Raw genomic sequence first — 18656 nt, 5'->3', positions numbered from 1 at the left:
GCAAAAAGACCTAGGTAAGGAGCCCTGAGATTTGTCTGGGTAAATAGTATAATTTGTTCAAAAGTGTTTATTTCAGCTACCTGTGTCTGTTTTACTGTGGACTCTCTGTGTTTCAGGCAGACTGGCCTCTTTTAAATTGGTGTTTTTTTCAAATTAGTTTTTTCCATGACTGTGTGAATTGCTTTGGTTGTTTCTGGCACACAACCCCCCCTTTGTTCTTCTAATTAAACTGGCTACAAACATCTTGCAGAGTGTGTTTTTAGGAGACTGTTTTAATCTGTTTCTGTGATTTATATAGTGTTTAAAATTTGTCTGCCCCCCTGTTTGTTGCACTTAAAAAAGCACGATTTTAGAGTGCTCGCCCAGCAGTATTCCAGTGTTTACTTCTTAAACAATATCTCCCTTACCTGGAAAGTAGGCTCTGCTAGCTTGGAAGGGTGGATTCAGCCTATCTGTATCCAAGGAGATTCTGAATAGAGCAGCATCTGTCTTTCCCCCTGCCCACAGGGACTGGACTTAGCTGATTGGCTCTCTGAGTCCCTGTTGCACCTGAGCCCCGCAGTCCCACACATGCTCTGGCCCCTTAAGTTTGTGGAGAGAAGTCCAAGACAGCCACCTCCATATTGTAAGCCTCAGCATCTTCCCTGTGTCATGATACAGCCCAATGTTCAAGGATTGCAAAAAGACCTAGGCAAGGAGCCCTGAGATTTGTCTGGGTAAATAGTATTATTTGTTCAAAAGTGTTTATTTCAGCTACCTGTGTCTGTTTTACTGTGGACTCTCTGTGTTTCAGGCAGCCTGGCCTCTTTTAAAGTGTTGTTTTTTTTAAATTTGTTTTTGCCGTGACTGTGTGAATTGACTTGTTAGTTTGTGGCACCTAACCCCCCCCTTTTATTTTCTAAGTAAAAAGGCTACATACATCTTGCAGAGAGTGTTTTTAGGAGACTGTTTTAATGTGTTTCTGTGATTTAAATTGTGTTTAAAAACGTTCTGCCCCTATTTTCTACCTTTAAAAAAAGCCAGATTTCAGAGTACTCGCCCAGCAGTATTCCAGTGTTTGTTTTTTAAACAATCTCTCCCTTACCTGGAAAGTTGACTCTGCTAGCTTGGAAGTGTGGATTCAGCATGTCTGTATCCAAGGAGATTCTGAATAGAGAAGCAGTTGCCTATCCCCCTGCCCACAGGGACTGGACGTAGTTGATTCGCTCTCTGAGTCCCTGTTACACCTGAGCCCCGCAGTCCCACACCTGCTCTGGCCCCTTAAGTTTGTGGATGGAAGCCCAAGACAGCCACCTCCATATTGTGAGCCTCAGCATCTTCCCTGTGTCATGATACAGCCCAGAGTTCAAGGATTCCAAAAAGACCTAGGTAAGGAGCCTTGAGATTTTTCTGGGTAAATAATATTATTTGTTAAAGTGTTTATTTCAGCTACCTGTGTCTGTTTAACTGTGGACTCTCTGTGTTTCAGGCAGCCTGGTCTCTTTTAAAGTGGTGTTTTTATCAAATTTGTTTTTGCCGTGACTGTGTGAATTGCCTTCCTAGTTTGTGGCACGTACCCCACCCCTTTTTTCTTCTAAGTAAAAAGGCTACATACATCTTGCAGATTGTGTTTTTAGGAGACTGTTTAATCTGTTTCTGTGATATAAATTGTGTTTAAAAACTGTCTGCCCCCCTGTTTTCTGCCTTTAACAAAGCCCAATTTCAGAGTGCACTCTCAGCAGTATTCCAGTGTTTGTTTTTTAAACAATCTCTCCATTACCTGGAAAGTAGACTCTGCTAGCTTGGAAGTGTGGATTCAGCATGTCTGAATCCAAGGAGTTTCTGAATAGACAAGCACTTTCCATTCCCCCTGCCCACAGGGACTGGACGTAGCTGATTGGCTCTGTGAGTCCCTGTTGCACCTGAGCCCCACTCCCCACACCTGCTCTAGCCCCTTAAGTTTGTGGAGGGAAGCCCATGACAGCCACCTCTATTTTATGAGCCTCAGCATCTTTGCTGTGTTCTGATACAGCCCAGTGTTCAAGGATTGCAAAAAGACCTAGGTAAGGAGGTAAATAGCATTATTTGTTCAAAAGTGTTTATTTCAGCTACCTGTGTCTGTTTTACTGTAGACTCTCTGTGTTTCAGGCAGACTGGACTCTTTTAAAGTGTTTTTTTTTTTAATTCGTTTTTCCTGTGACTGTGTGAATTGCATTGCTAGTCTGTGGCACATAACTCCCCCCCTTTTTACTTCTAAATAAAAAGGCTATATACATCTTGCAGAGTGTGTTTTTAGGAGACTGTTTTAATCTGTTTCTGTCATTTAAATTGTGTTTAAAAACTGCCTGCCTCCCTGTTTAATGCCTTTAAAAAAGGACAATTTAAGAGTGCACGCCCAGCAGTATTCCAGTGTTTGTTTTTTAAACAATCTCTCCCTTACCTGGAAAGTAGATTCTGCTGAATAGAGCAGCATCTGCCTTTCCCCCTGCCCACAGGGACTGGACTTAGCTAATTGGCTCTCTGAGTCTCTGTTCCACCTGAGCCCCGTCCGCCCCCACACCTGCTTTGGCCCCTTAAGTTTGTGGATGGAAGCCAAAGACAGCGACCTCCATTTTCTGAGCCTCAGCATCTTCCCTGTGTCCTGATACAGCCCAGTGTTGAAGGATTGCAAATAGACCTAGGTAAGGAGCCCTGATATTTTTCTGGGTAAATAGTATTATTTGTTCAAAAGTGTTCATTACAGCTACCTGTGTCTGTTTTACTGTGGACTCCCTGTGTTTCAGGCAGCCTGGCCTCCTTTAAAGTGGTGTTTTTTTTAATTTGTTTTTGCTGTGACTGTGTGAATTGCCTTGGTAGTTTGTGGCACATGACTCCACTCCCACTTTTATCTTCTAAGTAAAAAGGCTACATACATCTTGTAGAGTGTGTTTTTAGGATACTGTTTTAATCTGTTTCTGTGATATAAATTGTGTTTAATAACTGTTTGCCCTCCTTTTTTGTGCCTTTAAAAAAGCCTGATTTCAGAGTGTGAGCCCAGCAGTATTCCAGTGTTTGTTTTTTAAATAATCTCTCCCTTACCTGAAAAGTAGACTCTGCTAACTTGGAAGGGTGGATGCAGCCTGTCTGTATCCAAGGAGATTCCGAATAGAGGAGCAGCTGCCTTTCCCCATGCCCACAGGGACTGGACTTAGCTGATTAGCTCTCTGAGTCCCTATTGCACCTGAGCCCCGCCCCCCCAACACCTGCTTTGGCCCCTTAAGTTTGTGGGGGGAAGCCGAAGACAGCCACCTCCATTTTGTGAGCCTCAGCATCTTCCCTGTGTCCTGATACAACCCAGTGTTCAAGGATTGCAAAAAGACCTAGGTAAGGAGCCCTGAGATTTTTCTGGGTGAATAGTATTATTTGTTCAAAAGTGTTCATTTCAGCTTCCTGTGTCTGTTTTACGGTGGACTCTCTGAGTTTCAGGCAACCTGGCCTCTTTTAAAGTGGTGTTTTTTTTTTATTTGTTTTTGCCGTGACTGTGTGAATTGCCTTGATAGTTTGTGGAACATAACCCCCCCTTTTTTCTTGTAAGTTAAAATGCTACATACATCTTGCAGAGTGTGTTTTTAGGAAACTGTTTTAATCTGTTTCTGTGATTTAAATTGTGTTTAAAAACTGTCTGCCCCCCTGTTTTTTGCCTTTAAAAAAAGACATATTTCAGAGTGCGCGCTCAGCAGTATTCCAGTATTTGTTTTTTAAACAATCTCTCCCTTACCTGGAAGGTAGACTCTGCTAGCTTGGAAGTGTGGATTCAGCCTGTTTGTATCCAAGGAGATTCTGAATACAGCAGCAGCTGCCTGCCCACAGGGAGTGGACTTAGCTGATTGGCTCTCTGAGTCCCTGTTGCACCTGAGCCCTGACCCCCACACCTGCTCTGGCCCCTTAAGTTTGTGGAGGTAAGCCCAAGTCAGCCACCTCGATTTTGTGAGCCTCAGCATCTTTCCTGTGTCCTGATACAGCCCAGTGTTCAAGGATTGCAAAAAGACCTAGGTAAGGAGCCCTGAGATTTTTCTGGGTAAATAGTATTATTTTTTCAAAAGTGTTCATTTCAGCTACCTGTTTCTGTTTTACTGTGGAGTCTATGTGTTTCAGATAGCCTGGCCTCTTTTAAAGTGGTGATTTTGTTTAAATTTGTTTTTGCTGTGACTGTGTGAATTGCCTTGCTAGTTTGTGGCACATGACTCCCCCCCCTTTTTTCTTCTAAGTAAAAAGGCTACATACATCTTGCAGAGTGTATTTTTACGAGACTGTTTTAATCTGTTTCTGTTATTTAAATTGTGTTTAAAAACTACCTGCCCCCCTGTTTTTTCCCTTTAAAAAAGGACGATTTAAGAGTGCACGCCCAGCAGTATTCCAGTGTTTGTTTTTTAAACAATCTCTCCCTTACCTGGAAAGTAGATTCTGCTAACTTGGAAGTGTGGATTCAGCCTGTCTGTATCCAAGGAGAGTCTGAATAGAGCAGCAGCTGCCTTTCCCCATGCCCACAGGGACTGGACTTAGCTGATTTGCTCTCTGAGTCCCTGTTCCACCTGAGCCCCGTCCGCCCCACACCTGCTCTGGCCCCTTAAGTTTGTGGATGGAAGCCAGACCGCAACCTCCATTTTCTGATCCTCAGCATCTTCCCTGTGTCCTGATACAGCCCAGTGTTGAATGATTACAAAAAGACCTAGGTAAGGAGCCCTGAGATTTTTCTGGGTAAATAATATTATTTGTTCAAAAGTGTTTCTTTCAGCTACCTGTTTCTGTTTAACTGTGGACTCTCTGTGTTTCAGGCAGCCTGGTCTCTTTTAAAGTGGTGTTTTTTTTTTTATTTGTTTTTGCCGTGACTGTGTGAATTGCCTTGCTAGTTTGTGGCATGTACCCCCCCTTTTTTCTTCTAAGTAAAAAGGCTACATACATCTTGCAGATTGTCTTTTTAGGAGACTATTTAATCTGTGTCTGTGATTTAAATTGTGTTTAAAAACTGTCTGCAACCCGGTTTTTTGCCTTAAAAAAAGCACGATTTAAGAGTGCGCGCCGAGCAGTATTCCACTGTTTGTTTTTTAAACAATCTCTCCCTTTCCTGGAAAGTAGACTCTGCTAGCTTGATAGTGTGGATTCCGCCGGTCTGTATCCAAGGAGATTCTGTATAGAGGAGCAGCTGTCTTTCCCCCTGCCCACAGGGACTGGACTTAGCTGATTGGCTCTCTGAGTCCCTGTTGCACCTGAGCCCTGCCCCCCACACACCTGCTCTGGCCCCTTAAGTTTGTGGAGGGAAGCCCAAGACAGCCACCTCCATTTTGTGAGCCTCAACATCTTCCCTGTGTCCTGATACAGCCCAGTGTTCAAGGATTGCAAAAAGACCTAGGTAAGGAGCCCTGAGATTTTTCTGAGTAAAAAGTACTATTTGTTCAAAAGTGTTTATTTCAGCTACCTGTGTCTGTTTAACTGTGGACTCTCTGTGTTTCAGGCAGCCTGGTCTCTTTTAAAGTGGTGTTTTTATCAAATTTGTTTTTGCCGTGACTGTGTGAATTGCCTTCCTAGTTTGTGGCACGTACCCCACCCCTTTTTTCTTCTAAGTAAAAAGGCTACATACATCTTGCAGATTGTGTTTTTAGGAGACTGTTTAATCTGTTTCTGTGATATAAATTGTGTTTAAAAACTGTCTGCCCCCCTGTTTTCTGCCTTTAACAAAGCCCAATTTCAGAGTGCACTCTCAGCAGTATTCCAGTGTTTGTTTTTTAAACAATCTCTCCATTACCTGGAAAGTAGACTCTGCTAGCTTGGAAGTGTGGATTCAGCATGTCTGAATCCAAGGAGTTTCTGAATAGACAAGCACTTTCCATTCCCCCTGCCCACAGGGACTGGACGTAGCTGATTGGCTCTGTGAGTCCCTGTTGCACCTGAGCCCCACTCCCCACACCTGCTCTAGCCCCTTAAGTTTGTGGAGGGAAGCCCATGACAGCCACCTCTATTTTATGAGCCTCAGCATCTTTGCTGTGTTCTGATACAGCCCAGTGTTCAAGGATTGCAAAAAGACCTAGGTAAGGAGGTAAATAGCATTATTTGTTCAAAAGTGTTTATTTCAGCTACCTGTGTCTGTTTTACTGTAGACTCTCTGTGTTTCAGGCAGACTGGACTCTTTTAAAGTGTTTTTTTTTTTAATTCGTTTTTCCTGTGACTGTGTGAATTGCATTGCTAGTCTGTGGCACATAACTCCCCCCCTTTTTACTTCTAAATAAAAAGGCTATATACATCTTGCAGAGTGTGTTTTTAGGAGACTGTTTTAATCTGTTTCTGTCATTTAAATTGTGTTTAAAAACTGCCTGCCTCCCTGTTTAATGCCTTTAAAAAAGGACAATTTAAGAGTGCACGCCCAGCAGTATTCCAGTGTTTGTTTTTTAAACAATCTCTCCCTTACCTGGAAAGTAGATTCTGCTGAATAGAGCAGCATCTGCCTTTCCCCCTGCCCACAGGGACTGGACTTAGCTAATTGGCTCTCTGAGTCTCTGTTCCACCTGAGCCCCGTCCGCCCCCACACCTGCTTTGGCCCCTTAAGTTTGTGGATGGAAGCCAAAGACAGCGACCTCCATTTTCTGAGCCTCAGCATCTTCCCTGTGTCCTGATACAGCCCAGTGTTGAAGGATTGCAAATAGACCTAGGTAAGGAGCCCTGATATTTTTCTGGGTAAATAGTATTATTTGTTCAAAAGTGTTCATTACAGCTACCTGTGTCTGTTTTACTGTGGACTCCCTGTGTTTCAGGCAGCCTGGCCTCCTTTAAAGTGGTGTTTTTTTTAATTTGTTTTTGCTGTGACTGTGTGAATTGCCTTGGTAGTTTGTGGCACATGACTCCACTCCCACTTTTATCTTCTAAGTAAAAAGGCTACATACATCTTGTAGAGTGTGTTTTTAGGATACTGTTTTAATCTGTTTCTGTGATATAAATTGTGTTTAATAACTGTTTGCCCTCCTTTTTTGTGCCTTTAAAAAAGCCTGATTTCAGAGTGTGAGCCCAGCAGTATTCCAGTGTTTGTTTTTTAAATAATCTCTCCCTTACCTGAAAAGTAGACTCTGCTAACTTGGAAGGGTGGATGCAGCCTGTCTGTATCCAAGGAGATTCCGAATAGAGGAGCAGCTGCCTTTCCCCATGCCCACAGGGACTGGACTTAGCTGATTAGCTCTCTGAGTCCCTATTGCACCTGAGCCCCGCCCCCCCAACACCTGCTTTGGCCCCTTAAGTTTGTGGGGGGAAGCCGAAGACAGCCACCTCCATTTTGTGAGCCTCAGCATCTTCCCTGTGTCCTGATACAACCCAGTGTTCAAGGATTGCAAAAAGACCTAGGTAAGGAGCCCTGAGATTTTTCTGGGTGAATAGTATTATTTGTTCAAAAGTGTTCATTTCAGCTTCCTGTGTCTGTTTTACGGTGGACTCTCTGAGTTTCAGGCAACCTGGCCTCTTTTAAAGTGGTGTTTTTTTTTTATTTGTTTTTGCCGTGACTGTGTGAATTGCCTTGATAGTTTGTGGAACATAACCCCCCCTTTTTTCTTGTAAGTTAAAATGCTACATACATCTTGCAGAGTGTGTTTTTAGGAAACTGTTTTAATCTGTTTCTGTGATTTAAATTGTGTTTAAAAACTGTCTGCCCCCCTGTTTTTTGCCTTTAAAAAAAGACATATTTCAGAGTGCGCGCTCAGCAGTATTCCAGTATTTGTTTTTTAAACAATCTCTCCCTTACCTGGAAGGTAGACTCTGCTAGCTTGGAAGTGTGGATTCAGCCTGTTTGTATCCAAGGAGATTCTGAATACAGCAGCAGCTGCCTGCCCACAGGGAGTGGACTTAGCTGATTGGCTCTCTGAGTCCCTGTTGCACCTGAGCCCTGACCCCCACACCTGCTCTGGCCCCTTAAGTTTGTGGAGGTAAGCCCAAGTCAGCCACCTCGATTTTGTGAGCCTCAGCATCTTTCCTGTGTCCTGATACAGCCCAGTGTTCAAGGATTGCAAAAAGACCTAGGTAAGGAGCCCTGAGATTTTTCTGGGTAAATAGTATTATTTTTTCAAAAGTGTTCATTTCAGCTACCTGTTTCTGTTTTACTGTGGAGTCTATGTGTTTCAGATAGCCTGGCCTCTTTTAAAGTGGTGATTTTGTTTAAATTTGTTTTTGCTGTGACTGTGTGAATTGCCTTGCTAGTTTGTGGCACATGACTCCCCCCCCTTTTTTCTTCTAAGTAAAAAGGCTACATACATCTTGCAGAGTGTATTTTTACGAGACTGTTTTAATCTGTTTCTGTTATTTAAATTGTGTTTAAAAACTACCTGCCCCCCTGTTTTTTCCCTTTAAAAAAGGACGATTTAAGAGTGCACGCCCAGCAGTATTCCAGTGTTTGTTTTTTAAACAATCTCTCCCTTACCTGGAAAGTAGATTCTGCTAACTTGGAAGTGTGGATTCAGCCTGTCTGTATCCAAGGAGAGTCTGAATAGAGCAGCAGCTGCCTTTCCCCATGCCCACAGGGACTGGACTTAGCTGATTTGCTCTCTGAGTCCCTGTTCCACCTGAGCCCCGTCCGCCCCACACCTGCTCTGGCCCCTTAAGTTTGTGGATGGAAGCCAGACCGCAACCTCCATTTTCTGATCCTCAGCATCTTCCCTGTGTCCTGATACAGCCCAGTGTTGAATGATTACAAAAAGACCTAGGTAAGGAGCCCTGAGATTTTTCTGGGTAAATAATATTATTTGTTCAAAAGTGTTTCTTTCAGCTACCTGTTTCTGTTTAACTGTGGACTCTCTGTGTTTCAGGCAGCCTGGTCTCTTTTAAAGTGGTGTTTTTTTTTTTATTTGTTTTTGCCGTGACTGTGTGAATTGCCTTGCTAGTTTGTGGCATGTACCCCCCCTTTTTTCTTCTAAGTAAAAAGGCTACATACATCTTGCAGATTGTCTTTTTAGGAGACTATTTAATCTGTGTCTGTGATTTAAATTGTGTTTAAAAACTGTCTGCAACCCGGTTTTTTGCCTTAAAAAAAGCACGATTTAAGAGTGCGCGCCGAGCAGTATTCCACTGTTTGTTTTTTAAACAATCTCTCCCTTTCCTGGAAAGTAGACTCTGCTAGCTTGATAGTGTGGATTCCGCCGGTCTGTATCCAAGGAGATTCTGTATAGAGGAGCAGCTGTCTTTCCCCCTGCCCACAGGGACTGGACTTAGCTGATTGGCTCTCTGAGTCCCTGTTGCACCTGAGCCCTGCCCCCCACACACCTGCTCTGGCCCCTTAAGTTTGTGGAGGGAAGCCCAAGACAGCCACCTCCATTTTGTGAGCCTCAACATCTTCCCTGTGTCCTGATACAGCCCAGTGTTCAAGGATTGCAAAAAGACCTAGGTAAGGAGCCCTGAGATTTTTCTGAGTAAAAAGTACTATTTGTTCAAAAGTGTTTATTTCAGCTACCTGTGTCTGTTTAACTGTGGGCTCTCTGTGTTTCAGGCAGCCTGGCCTCTTTTAAAGTGGTGTTTTTTTTTTAATTTGTTTTTGCTGTGACTGTGTGAATTGCCTTGGTAGTTTGTGGCACATGACCCCCCTCCCACTTTTATCTTCTAAGTAAAAAGGCTACATACATCTTGTAGAGTGTGTTTTTAGGATACTGTTTTAATCTGTTTCTGTGATATATATTGTGTTTAAAAACTGTCTGTCCGCCTGTTTCTTGCCTTTAAAAAAGCCCAATTTCAGAGTGCGCGCCGAGCACTATTCCACTGTTTGTTTTTTAAACAATCTCTCCCTTAACTGGAAAGTAGACCCTGCTAGCTTGGAAGTGTAGATTCAGCCTGTCTGTATCCAAGGATATTCTGAATAGAGCTGCAGCTGCCTCTCCCCCTGCCCACAGGGACTGGACTTCGCTGATTGGCTCCCTCAGTCCCTGTTGCACCTGAGCCTCTCCCCCCACACCTGCTCTGGCCCCTTAAGTTTGTGGAGGGAAGCCTAAGACAGCCACCTCCATTTTGTGAGCCTCAGCATCTTCCCTGTGTCCTGATACAGCCCAGTGTTCAAGGATTGCAAAAAGACCTAGGTAAGGAGCCCTGAGATTTTTCTGGGTAAATAGTATTATTTGTTCAAAAGTGTTTATTTCAGCTACCTGTGTCTGTTTTACTGTGGACTCTCTGTGTTTCAGGCAGCCTGGCATCTTTTAAAGTGGTGTTTTTTTTAAATTTGTTTTTGCAGTGACTGTGTGAATTGCCTTGCTAGTTTGTGGCTCATAACCCGCCCCATTTTTTCTTCTAATTAAAAGGCTACATACATATTGCAGAGTGTGTTTTTAGGAGACAGTTTTAATCTATTTCTGTGATTTAAATTGTGTTTAAAAACTGTCTGCCCCCCTGTTTTATGCCTTTAAAAAAGCCCGATTTCAGAGCCCGCGCCCAGCAGTATTCAGTGTTTTTTTTTTTGATAAACACATTTTTATTGTTTTTCAGACATATACAGAAAAGGAAGTCAAAAACATGTTCAAGTACAAGGCAAGGACGAATGGAATTTGTACATCTTATCATTGTTTTGGTATCGTTGTTAGCCATCAACAATAATTGGTTGTGGTGCTATCAGCAGATCTAGCCACTGTAGTGTAGCCGTGAAACATTAAGAGGGTCATTCTGGCTTTCCCGCTGGGCCGGCGGGCGCCCGCCAAAGGAGCGCCCGCCGGCCCAGTGGGAAAGGCCCTACAACAATGAAGCCGGCTCCGAAGGGAGCCGGCGGAGTTGGAGGGGTGCAACGGGTGCAGTTGCAATTGCAATGCAGACAGTGAAAATCTTTCTGGGGCCCTGTTAGGGGGCCCCTGCACTGCCCCCATGCCAGTGGCAAGGGCAGTGCAGGGGCCCCCAGGGGCCCCACGACACCCGTTCCCGCCATCCTGGTTCTGGCGGTGAAAACCGCCAGAAACAGGCTGGCTGGAAGGGGGTCGGAATCCACATGGCGGCGCTGCATGCAGAGCCGCCATGGATGATTCTCCCAGTCGGGGGTAATCCGGCGGGAATCTGCCGGACCCGGCTGGGCGACCGCGGCTTTACAGCCGCGGTCGGAATGCCCATTGAAGCACCGCCAGCCTGTTGGCGGTGCTTTAGCCGGCCTCCACCCTGGCGGTCATAGACCGCCAGGGTCAGAATGAGGCCCTAAGTATCTTATTACATATCTGGTTTATGTCATCAATTTTAGCCATCGTCCCCATATCTTTTCGAATTTGTGTGGGCACCCTCTAGACTCAAATACCAGTTTCTCCTGATTGGCACACCAATCCACCCCCTTCCTCCATTTCTGGATCAACGGGCCTTCTGGGGACGTCCACGTTGCAGAGATATCTCTCTTAGCGACTAATAATGCCGTAGCTGTCAGTGTTCGTTTAGCACGTGTTCCTCCCATTTCTTCCATTACCCCCAATAGGATTAGCTTAGCTGATTTTTTTATTTCTTGACCCAGTGCCCTTCCTATATCTCAGATCACTCCTTCCCAGTACTTTTGTATTTTTTGACAGGTCCATACCATATGAAAGAAGTCTGCTGGTTTATTCGGGCATCTTGGGCATTTGGCAGAAGGGCGGGCTCCCATTTTGTGTAGTTTGGATGGTGTCAGGCCCCATATAAATAATAGAATTGTATCATGCTGAACCTTGCCGATATTGCCAATACCTTGGGCGCCATCAAGGCTTCCCTTCATTCCGTTTCTTCTAGGGGTCCGAGCCATGATTCCCACTTAGTCCTAAAAACGACTAAGTTATCAGGAGTGTTGTTGATTAGTGTTTTGTAAAGTTGAGAAATGCCTTTCCCCTCCATATTTCCCATGAGTATTTTGGCTTCCAGTGAGTTAAAGTCCGGTGTAGGGCTTGTGGTGGGCAAATGGGTTTGCAGTGCGTGTCTTAGTTGAAGGTATCTAAAGAACTGTGTCTGGTTTAATTGAAATTCTGCTTGTAAGTCTTGGAACGATTTCATGGCCCGCCCTTTCCATATGTCACAACCAGGGAAATGCCTATTAGGTCCCATGTTGCGAATCCCTCCAGCGTGGCCGAGGCATACATCCATTTCCTTCTCCATAGTGGAGTCTGGAGGGTGATAACTGTATTCCAGTGAGTGTGGCATAACGCGGCTCGCCATGCCAGGAAGACCACTTTGGTTGTTTCCTCCATGTCACGTGGAAGCGATGCTCCATACAGCATGTCAAGAACCTGTGGAAACCCCAGGAGTGTCAATTGTGTCTTATACGCCGGGTCTTCCCAGCCCCCATTAAACCAGTCATGGACCACTATCAATTGGGTAGCCAGGTAATATAGATAGGGATCTGACGCACCCAAACCTCCATCATACATTCCTCTCCGGCAATGTTGTATCGCTACTCAATGTCTACTACCTCTCCATAGAAATCTTCCGGTGATGCTTTCGAGATTTTTGTACCAGGAGTGGGGGATGAGGATGGGTACATTTTGGAATATGTATAGGAGTCTTGGCAAGATCATCATTTTGTATAGGGCCACCGCCCCATCACATTCAATGGGAGGGTTTGCCATCTCTGCATGTCCGTTTTGATTGTTGTTAGCAGAGGAGATAGATTTTTGGCCCATGTTAATTCAGGCAAAAGGGTTACCCAGATCCCTATGTATTTAAAACTTAATTTGCGTATGGGTATGGTATTTTGTCAATCGAAGCAATCATGTGTGTTTGCTAGCGGGATCAGGATTGATTTGGTGGAGTTCATCCTGAGACCTGAGATAAGTCCGTATTTCCTTAGAAGGCAAAGGCTCCTTGGACCCGTTATACTGGGTTCCTCCAAATGTAGCAGAACATCATCTGCATATAAAGCTATCCTGTCTTCATGAGATGGACCCCATTTCCATCCTCGGTATACTGAGCCCGCTCTGATCATCTGGGCTAGAGGCTCAATGGCCAGGGTAAACAAAAGATGGGATAGGGGACATCCCTGTTGAGTACTTCTGCGAATGTCGAACCTGTGGGATATGGTCCCATTAACCTGTACACAGGCCGTAGGGTTAGTGTATAATGCTTTAATTAGGTGGCAAAATTGTTTTTCTATGCCTGCCCGTCGGAGCACCAGTATAAGGAATCCCCAGTCATCCGAATCAAAAGCCTTTTCAAAATCTATGAGCAAGAGGGCCATGCTTTGGGGCAACCGGCGTTTCTCCGCCAAGGCTACATGTAGCCGGCGGATACAGTGTTGTGTACTGCGGGTTGCCATAAACCTACATTGGTCAGGATGGATTAGCTGCGGCAGGACCCTTTTGATGCGAGTGGCAAGGATAGAGGCGAAAATTTTAATTTCTGTGTTAATCAATGATATTGGTCTGTAATCCGCGCAGTGAGGCGAAGGGGGCTGGGTTTTGGGGAGCACCACGATCATGGATGTATCTAGTTCAGGAGGAAAGGTGCCACCTTTTCCTATTTCTGCGAAAAGGCGTAGGAGACGTGGGGTCAGGTCTTCTCTAAACACCTTATAATATTCTGGGGGGGGGGAACCCATCAGGACCAGGTGACTTGCCAGCGTTTAATGTCGAGATTGCCGCCCAAATTTCTTCCTCTCTAATGGGTTCCTCTAAAAGCTGTGCTTCTATCATAGGTAACTGTTGGAGGGGGATCTCGTCAAGTAGTTGACGTGTTTGATGTGAATCTATTTGTGTAGATACTTGGTACAGTGTATGATAATAGTTGGCAAAAGCATTTGCAATTTCGGTATGACCCATAACCAGGGCCCCATCCTCGTCATAAATTTCAGGGACGATCTTGGAGGCCTGATTGCGTGAGATCAACCAATACAGCATCTTCCTGGTCTTGTCCCCCCAGCCATATATCCTTCCAGTGCTGGCCCTCCATAAATGTTTCCCGGCCTCCAGGGATTGACCCCGTATCTCCTCTCAGACTAGGAGGAGTTGTTGGATCAGTTTCTCGCTTGGGTTTATTACGTTGTCTCTTTCGAGGTTTATTGCTCGGAGCTCTAGCTGTGAGATATGTAGCGCTTTGGCACGTTCCTGATTACGTATCAGATTTTTAGCCATACCTCTTAATACTGCCTTCCCTGCCGCCCATAGAGTGTCCTCCGAGGTTACCGAGCCTTCGTTTAGGTGGTAGTATTCTGCTTGTGCCTGACGTAATTGTTCCTTAAAGTGTTCATCCTGGAGATACCATGCGTTTAGCCGCCACATGGGGCGACGCCGGGGGCGGGCCGGGCCTAGTATGAGCCGGAGAGGGTCATGGTCAGAGATTCCTCTGGCTAGAATATTGATGTGTGAGAGGGTTGTACAATCTGTGCTCGGAAGAAGCATCAGGTCTATTCTGGATTGGGAGCCATGGGCTGCTGAGGTGTGGGTGAATTGTCTCTGCCTCGGATGCCATATCCCCCAGGCGTCACATAGTCCCGTGGCAGATAACCACCCCTTAATTTTGGTTGCCAGTGTTCGTCTCTATGTGGTGAGTGGGCCATCTACATCTAAGGTTGGGTCCGGGGTTGCGTTGAAGTCGCCACCTAGTATAGTGTGCCCAGGGGGTAGGTCAGAGAGAAGTTTTGTGAGTGCCTGGAGGGTTGAGCTGACCAGGGAGGGAGGGGCGTAGATACTTATTATATTAAACGTGATCCCTTCTACCTTACCGGTAATGGCTACAAACCGCCCCTGTTGGTCTCTCCGTACTTGGATGTGTGTCATAGGGATGGTACAATGCAATAATATGGCTACTCCTCGTGACCCACGTGTCTATCCCACATGGTACACTCTATCAAATCCTCGACGAGTCAGGAATGGGTATTTATCCCCCAAAAGGTGGGTTTCCTGCAACATGAGTATTTCTGGATGGTATCTATGTATGAAGGTGAATACTGCAGTACGTTTAATTTTGTCTAGGAGCGCATTGTTGTTCCATGACATAATTTGTACTTGATTCATGGGGGGTGTGTGATTGTAGATGGAATTTTACAGTTGTTGAGCCAACATTTAGCTACTAGTTTGTGCGACACTGAAGGACTTATCTTTCTATCTTCCTGCTGCCAATTCTCAGACTCTATTATATGTGTCGAGTCATTAAGCATCCTGCCCTGTGCCTCAAATAAAAAAAAATATGAATCTTGCCTTTGCATACAAATTCCAACATTGGCCTTTAGAATGAGGCCGGAACCCCCTTGCCCCCCAACTCCCTCCCCACCCCATACTTTCCCCCCAGAAGCATCTGTCACCCATATACATAGCCCCTCACTTCTAAAACTGGTGAGATGGCTTTTGAGTGGTAAGGCTGTGGTATTGGTGGCAGTGGACCCCTCCCTAGTATTGGATCATGCATAAATGTATAATACTCGATGTGTGATCAAGTTAGGCATAACGCTTCTATTTCTGTGTTCATTGTCTTAAGTCTTTCCCAGAATAAGTTCCACCTATGCAGTAACAGGTTTGGACTACGGGAAAAGTCAGAGTCTTCTTGTGTCTCTAGCTGGATCTTGGTTGTGTCCTGTGGTTTCAGGCTTGTCAGGGTGGCTCTGGAATTCTCTTTCTATTGTGGGTGTCTGGGTTCGGATCGATGAGCCCCGGGAGGGGAGTCCGAGCTGGATCTATGTCTTCCTCTTCGTTTCCGAGAGCGTGTGCGCTGACTGCGCATCGGTTGTTGCCCCCTTAGGTGAGCTGGTGTTGTCTTAAGCGGTGGCTGTGATCCTGTTCTCTGCATATCTAGTGGGGTTTCTTCCGTTAGCCAGGTCCATGCCGCGGTCGGCTGCTCAAAGAAGTAGGTTTTATTATTATAGATCACCCTGAGTCTGGCTGGAAACAGTAGATGATACTGGATGTCCATTGATCTAAGCTTTTGTTTCACTTCCATGAACGAGTGGCGTTATTGCTGTACCTCTAATGTGTAATCCGGGAAAAGGAGTTCTTTCGTTCCATTGCAGAGGAGGTCTCCCCTGGAGCGAGCCTCCCGCAGGACCAGATCTCTGTCTTTGAAGTTGAAGATGCAGATTATTACTGGCATGGGTGGTGAGCCGGTTTGAGGCCTTGCGCGCAGCGAGCTATGGGCTCGTTCGATTGTGAACCATGGCGTGAGGCGGTCTGCCGGCAACCAGGACCGGAACCACTCCTCTAGGAACATATCCAATGATGATTCTGCAGTGACCTTGGGAAGACCCACTAGGCGAAGATTGTTACGTTGAGATCTGTTTTTGTCGTCTTCAGCCCTCCTGTGTAGATCTGAGGTGCGTTTGGTCAGCATTGAGATTTGGGTTTTTAGAGTTCTTATTTCATCTTCTGCCGCGCCTCAGGTCTGTCCCTCAGCCACCATCTTGATCGGGGGAAGCAGTGGTCGAAAGCTGGGCAGCCAAAACCTCTGTCTCACGGGGCCGGGAGGGCCAGGAACCCGTCACTCGAGACGGGCAGGATAAAGGAATCCCGATGAAGCTTTCACGGTGTTGATGTGTACGATAGTGATTTTATGAGAGGCGGATGACGGAGTGATCCAGAGCACTACAAAAGTGCGACCGCCACCTTGACGCCCTGGCCACGCGCCCTCCAGTGTTTGTTTTTTAAACAATCTCTCCCTTACGTGGAAAGTAGACTCTGCTAGGTTGGAAGTGTGGATTCAGCCTGTCTGTATCCAAGAAGATTCTGAATAGAGCAGCAGCTGCCTTTTCCCCTCCCCACAGGGACTGGACGTAGCTGATTGGCTCTCTGAGTCCCTGTTGCACCTGTGCCCGGTCCCCCCACACCAGCTCTGGCCCCTTAAGTTTGTGGAGGGAAGCCCAAGACAGCCATCTCCATTTTGTGAGCCTCAGCATCTTCCCTGTGTCCTGATACAGCCGAGTGTTCAAGGATTGCAAAAAGACCTAGGTAAGGAGCCCTGAGATTTTTCTGGGAAGGTAGTATTATTTGTTCAAAAGTGTTTATTTCAGCTACCTGTGTCTGTTTTACTGTGGCCTCTCTGTGTTTCAGGCAGCCTAGCCTCTTTTAAAGTGGTGTTTTTTTTAAATTTGTTTTTGCTGTGACTGTGTGAATTTCCTTGCTAGTTTGTGGCACATAACCACCCCTCCCCTTTTTTCTTCTAAGTAAAAAGGCTACATTCATCTTGCAGAGTGTGTTTTTAGGAGACTTTTTTAATCTGATTCTGTGATTTAAATAGTGTTTAAAAACTGTCTGCCCCCCTTGTTTTTTGCCTTGAAAAAAAGACCGATTTCAGAGTGCACGCTCAGCAGTATTCCAGTATTTGTTTTTTAAACAATCACTCCCTTACCTGGAAAGTAGAATCTGCTAGCTTGGAAGTGTGGATTCAGCCTGTCTGTATCCAAGGAGATTCTGAATAGAGCAGCAGCTGCCTGCCCACAGGGAGTGGACTTAGCTGATTGACTCTCTGAGTCCCTTTTGCACCTGAGCCCTGCCCCCGCACCTGCTCTGGCCCCTTAAGTTTGTGGAGGGAAGCTCAAGACAGCAACCTCCATTTTGTGAGCCTCAGCATCTTCCCTGTGTCCTGATACAGCCCAGTGTTCAAGGATTGCAAAAAGACCTAGGTAAGGAGCCCTGAGATTTTTCTGGGTAAATGTATTATTTGTTCAAAAGTGTTTCTTTCAGCTACCTGTGTCTGTTTAACTGTGGACTCTCTTTGTTTCAGGCAGCCTGGTCTCTTTTAAAGTGGTGTTTTTTTTTTTATTCGTTTTTGTTTGACTGTGTGAATTGCTTTGCTAATTTGTGGCACATACCCCTCCTTTTTTTCTTCTAAGTAAAAAGGCTACATACATCTTGCAGAGTGTGTTTTTAGGAGATTGTTTTAATCTGTTTCTGTGATTTAAATTGTGTTTTAAAACTGTCTGCCAACCTGATATTTGCCTTTAAAAATGTCTGATTTCAAAGTGACTCAGCATCTTCCCTGTGTCCTGAGACAGCCCATTGTTCAAGGATTGCAAAAAGACCTAGGTAGGAAGCCCTGAGATTTTTCTGGGTAAATAGTATTATTTGTTCAAAAGTGTTTATTTGAGATACCTGTGTCTGTTTAACTGTGGACTCTCTGTGTTTCAGGCAGCCTGGTCTCTTTTAAAGTGTTGTTTTTTTCAAATTAGTTTTTGTCTAGACTGTTGAATTGCCTTGCTAGTTTGTGGCACATACTCCCCCTCTTTTATCTTCTAAGTAAAAAGGCTACGTACATTTTGCACAGTGTGTCTTTAGGAGACTGTTTTAATCTGTTTCTGTGATTTAAATTGTGTTTAGAAACTGTCTGCCCCCTGTTTTTTGCTTTAAAAAAGCCCGATTTCAGAGTGCGTGCCCAGCAGTATTCCAGTGTTTGTTTTTTAAACAATCTCTCTCTTACCTGGAAAGTATACTCTGCTAGCTTGGAAGGGTGGATTCAGCCTATCTGTATCCAAGGAGATTCCGAATAGAGCAGCAGCCGCCTTTCCCCGTGCCCACAGGGACTCGACTTAGCTGATTGGCTCTATGAGTCCCTGTTGCACCTGAGCCCCGCCCCCCCCCACACCTGCTCTGGCACCTTAAGTTTGTGGAGGGAAGCCCAAGACAGCCACCTCCATTTTGTGAGCCTCAGCATATTCCCTGCGTCCTGGTACAGCCCAGTGTTCAAGGATTACAAAAAGACCTAGGTAAGGAGGCCTGAGATATTTATGGGAAATAGTATTATTTGTTCAAAAGTGTTATTACAGCTACCTGTGT

This window comes from Pleurodeles waltl, chromosome 8 (assembly GCF_031143425.1).
Source record: "Pleurodeles waltl isolate 20211129_DDA chromosome 8, aPleWal1.hap1.20221129, whole genome shotgun sequence".
NCBI lineage: Eukaryota > Metazoa > Chordata > Amphibia > Caudata > Salamandridae > Pleurodeles > Pleurodeles waltl.
The sequence above is the reverse complement of the archived record's forward strand: the minus strand, read 5'-3'. Positions refer to the sequence as shown.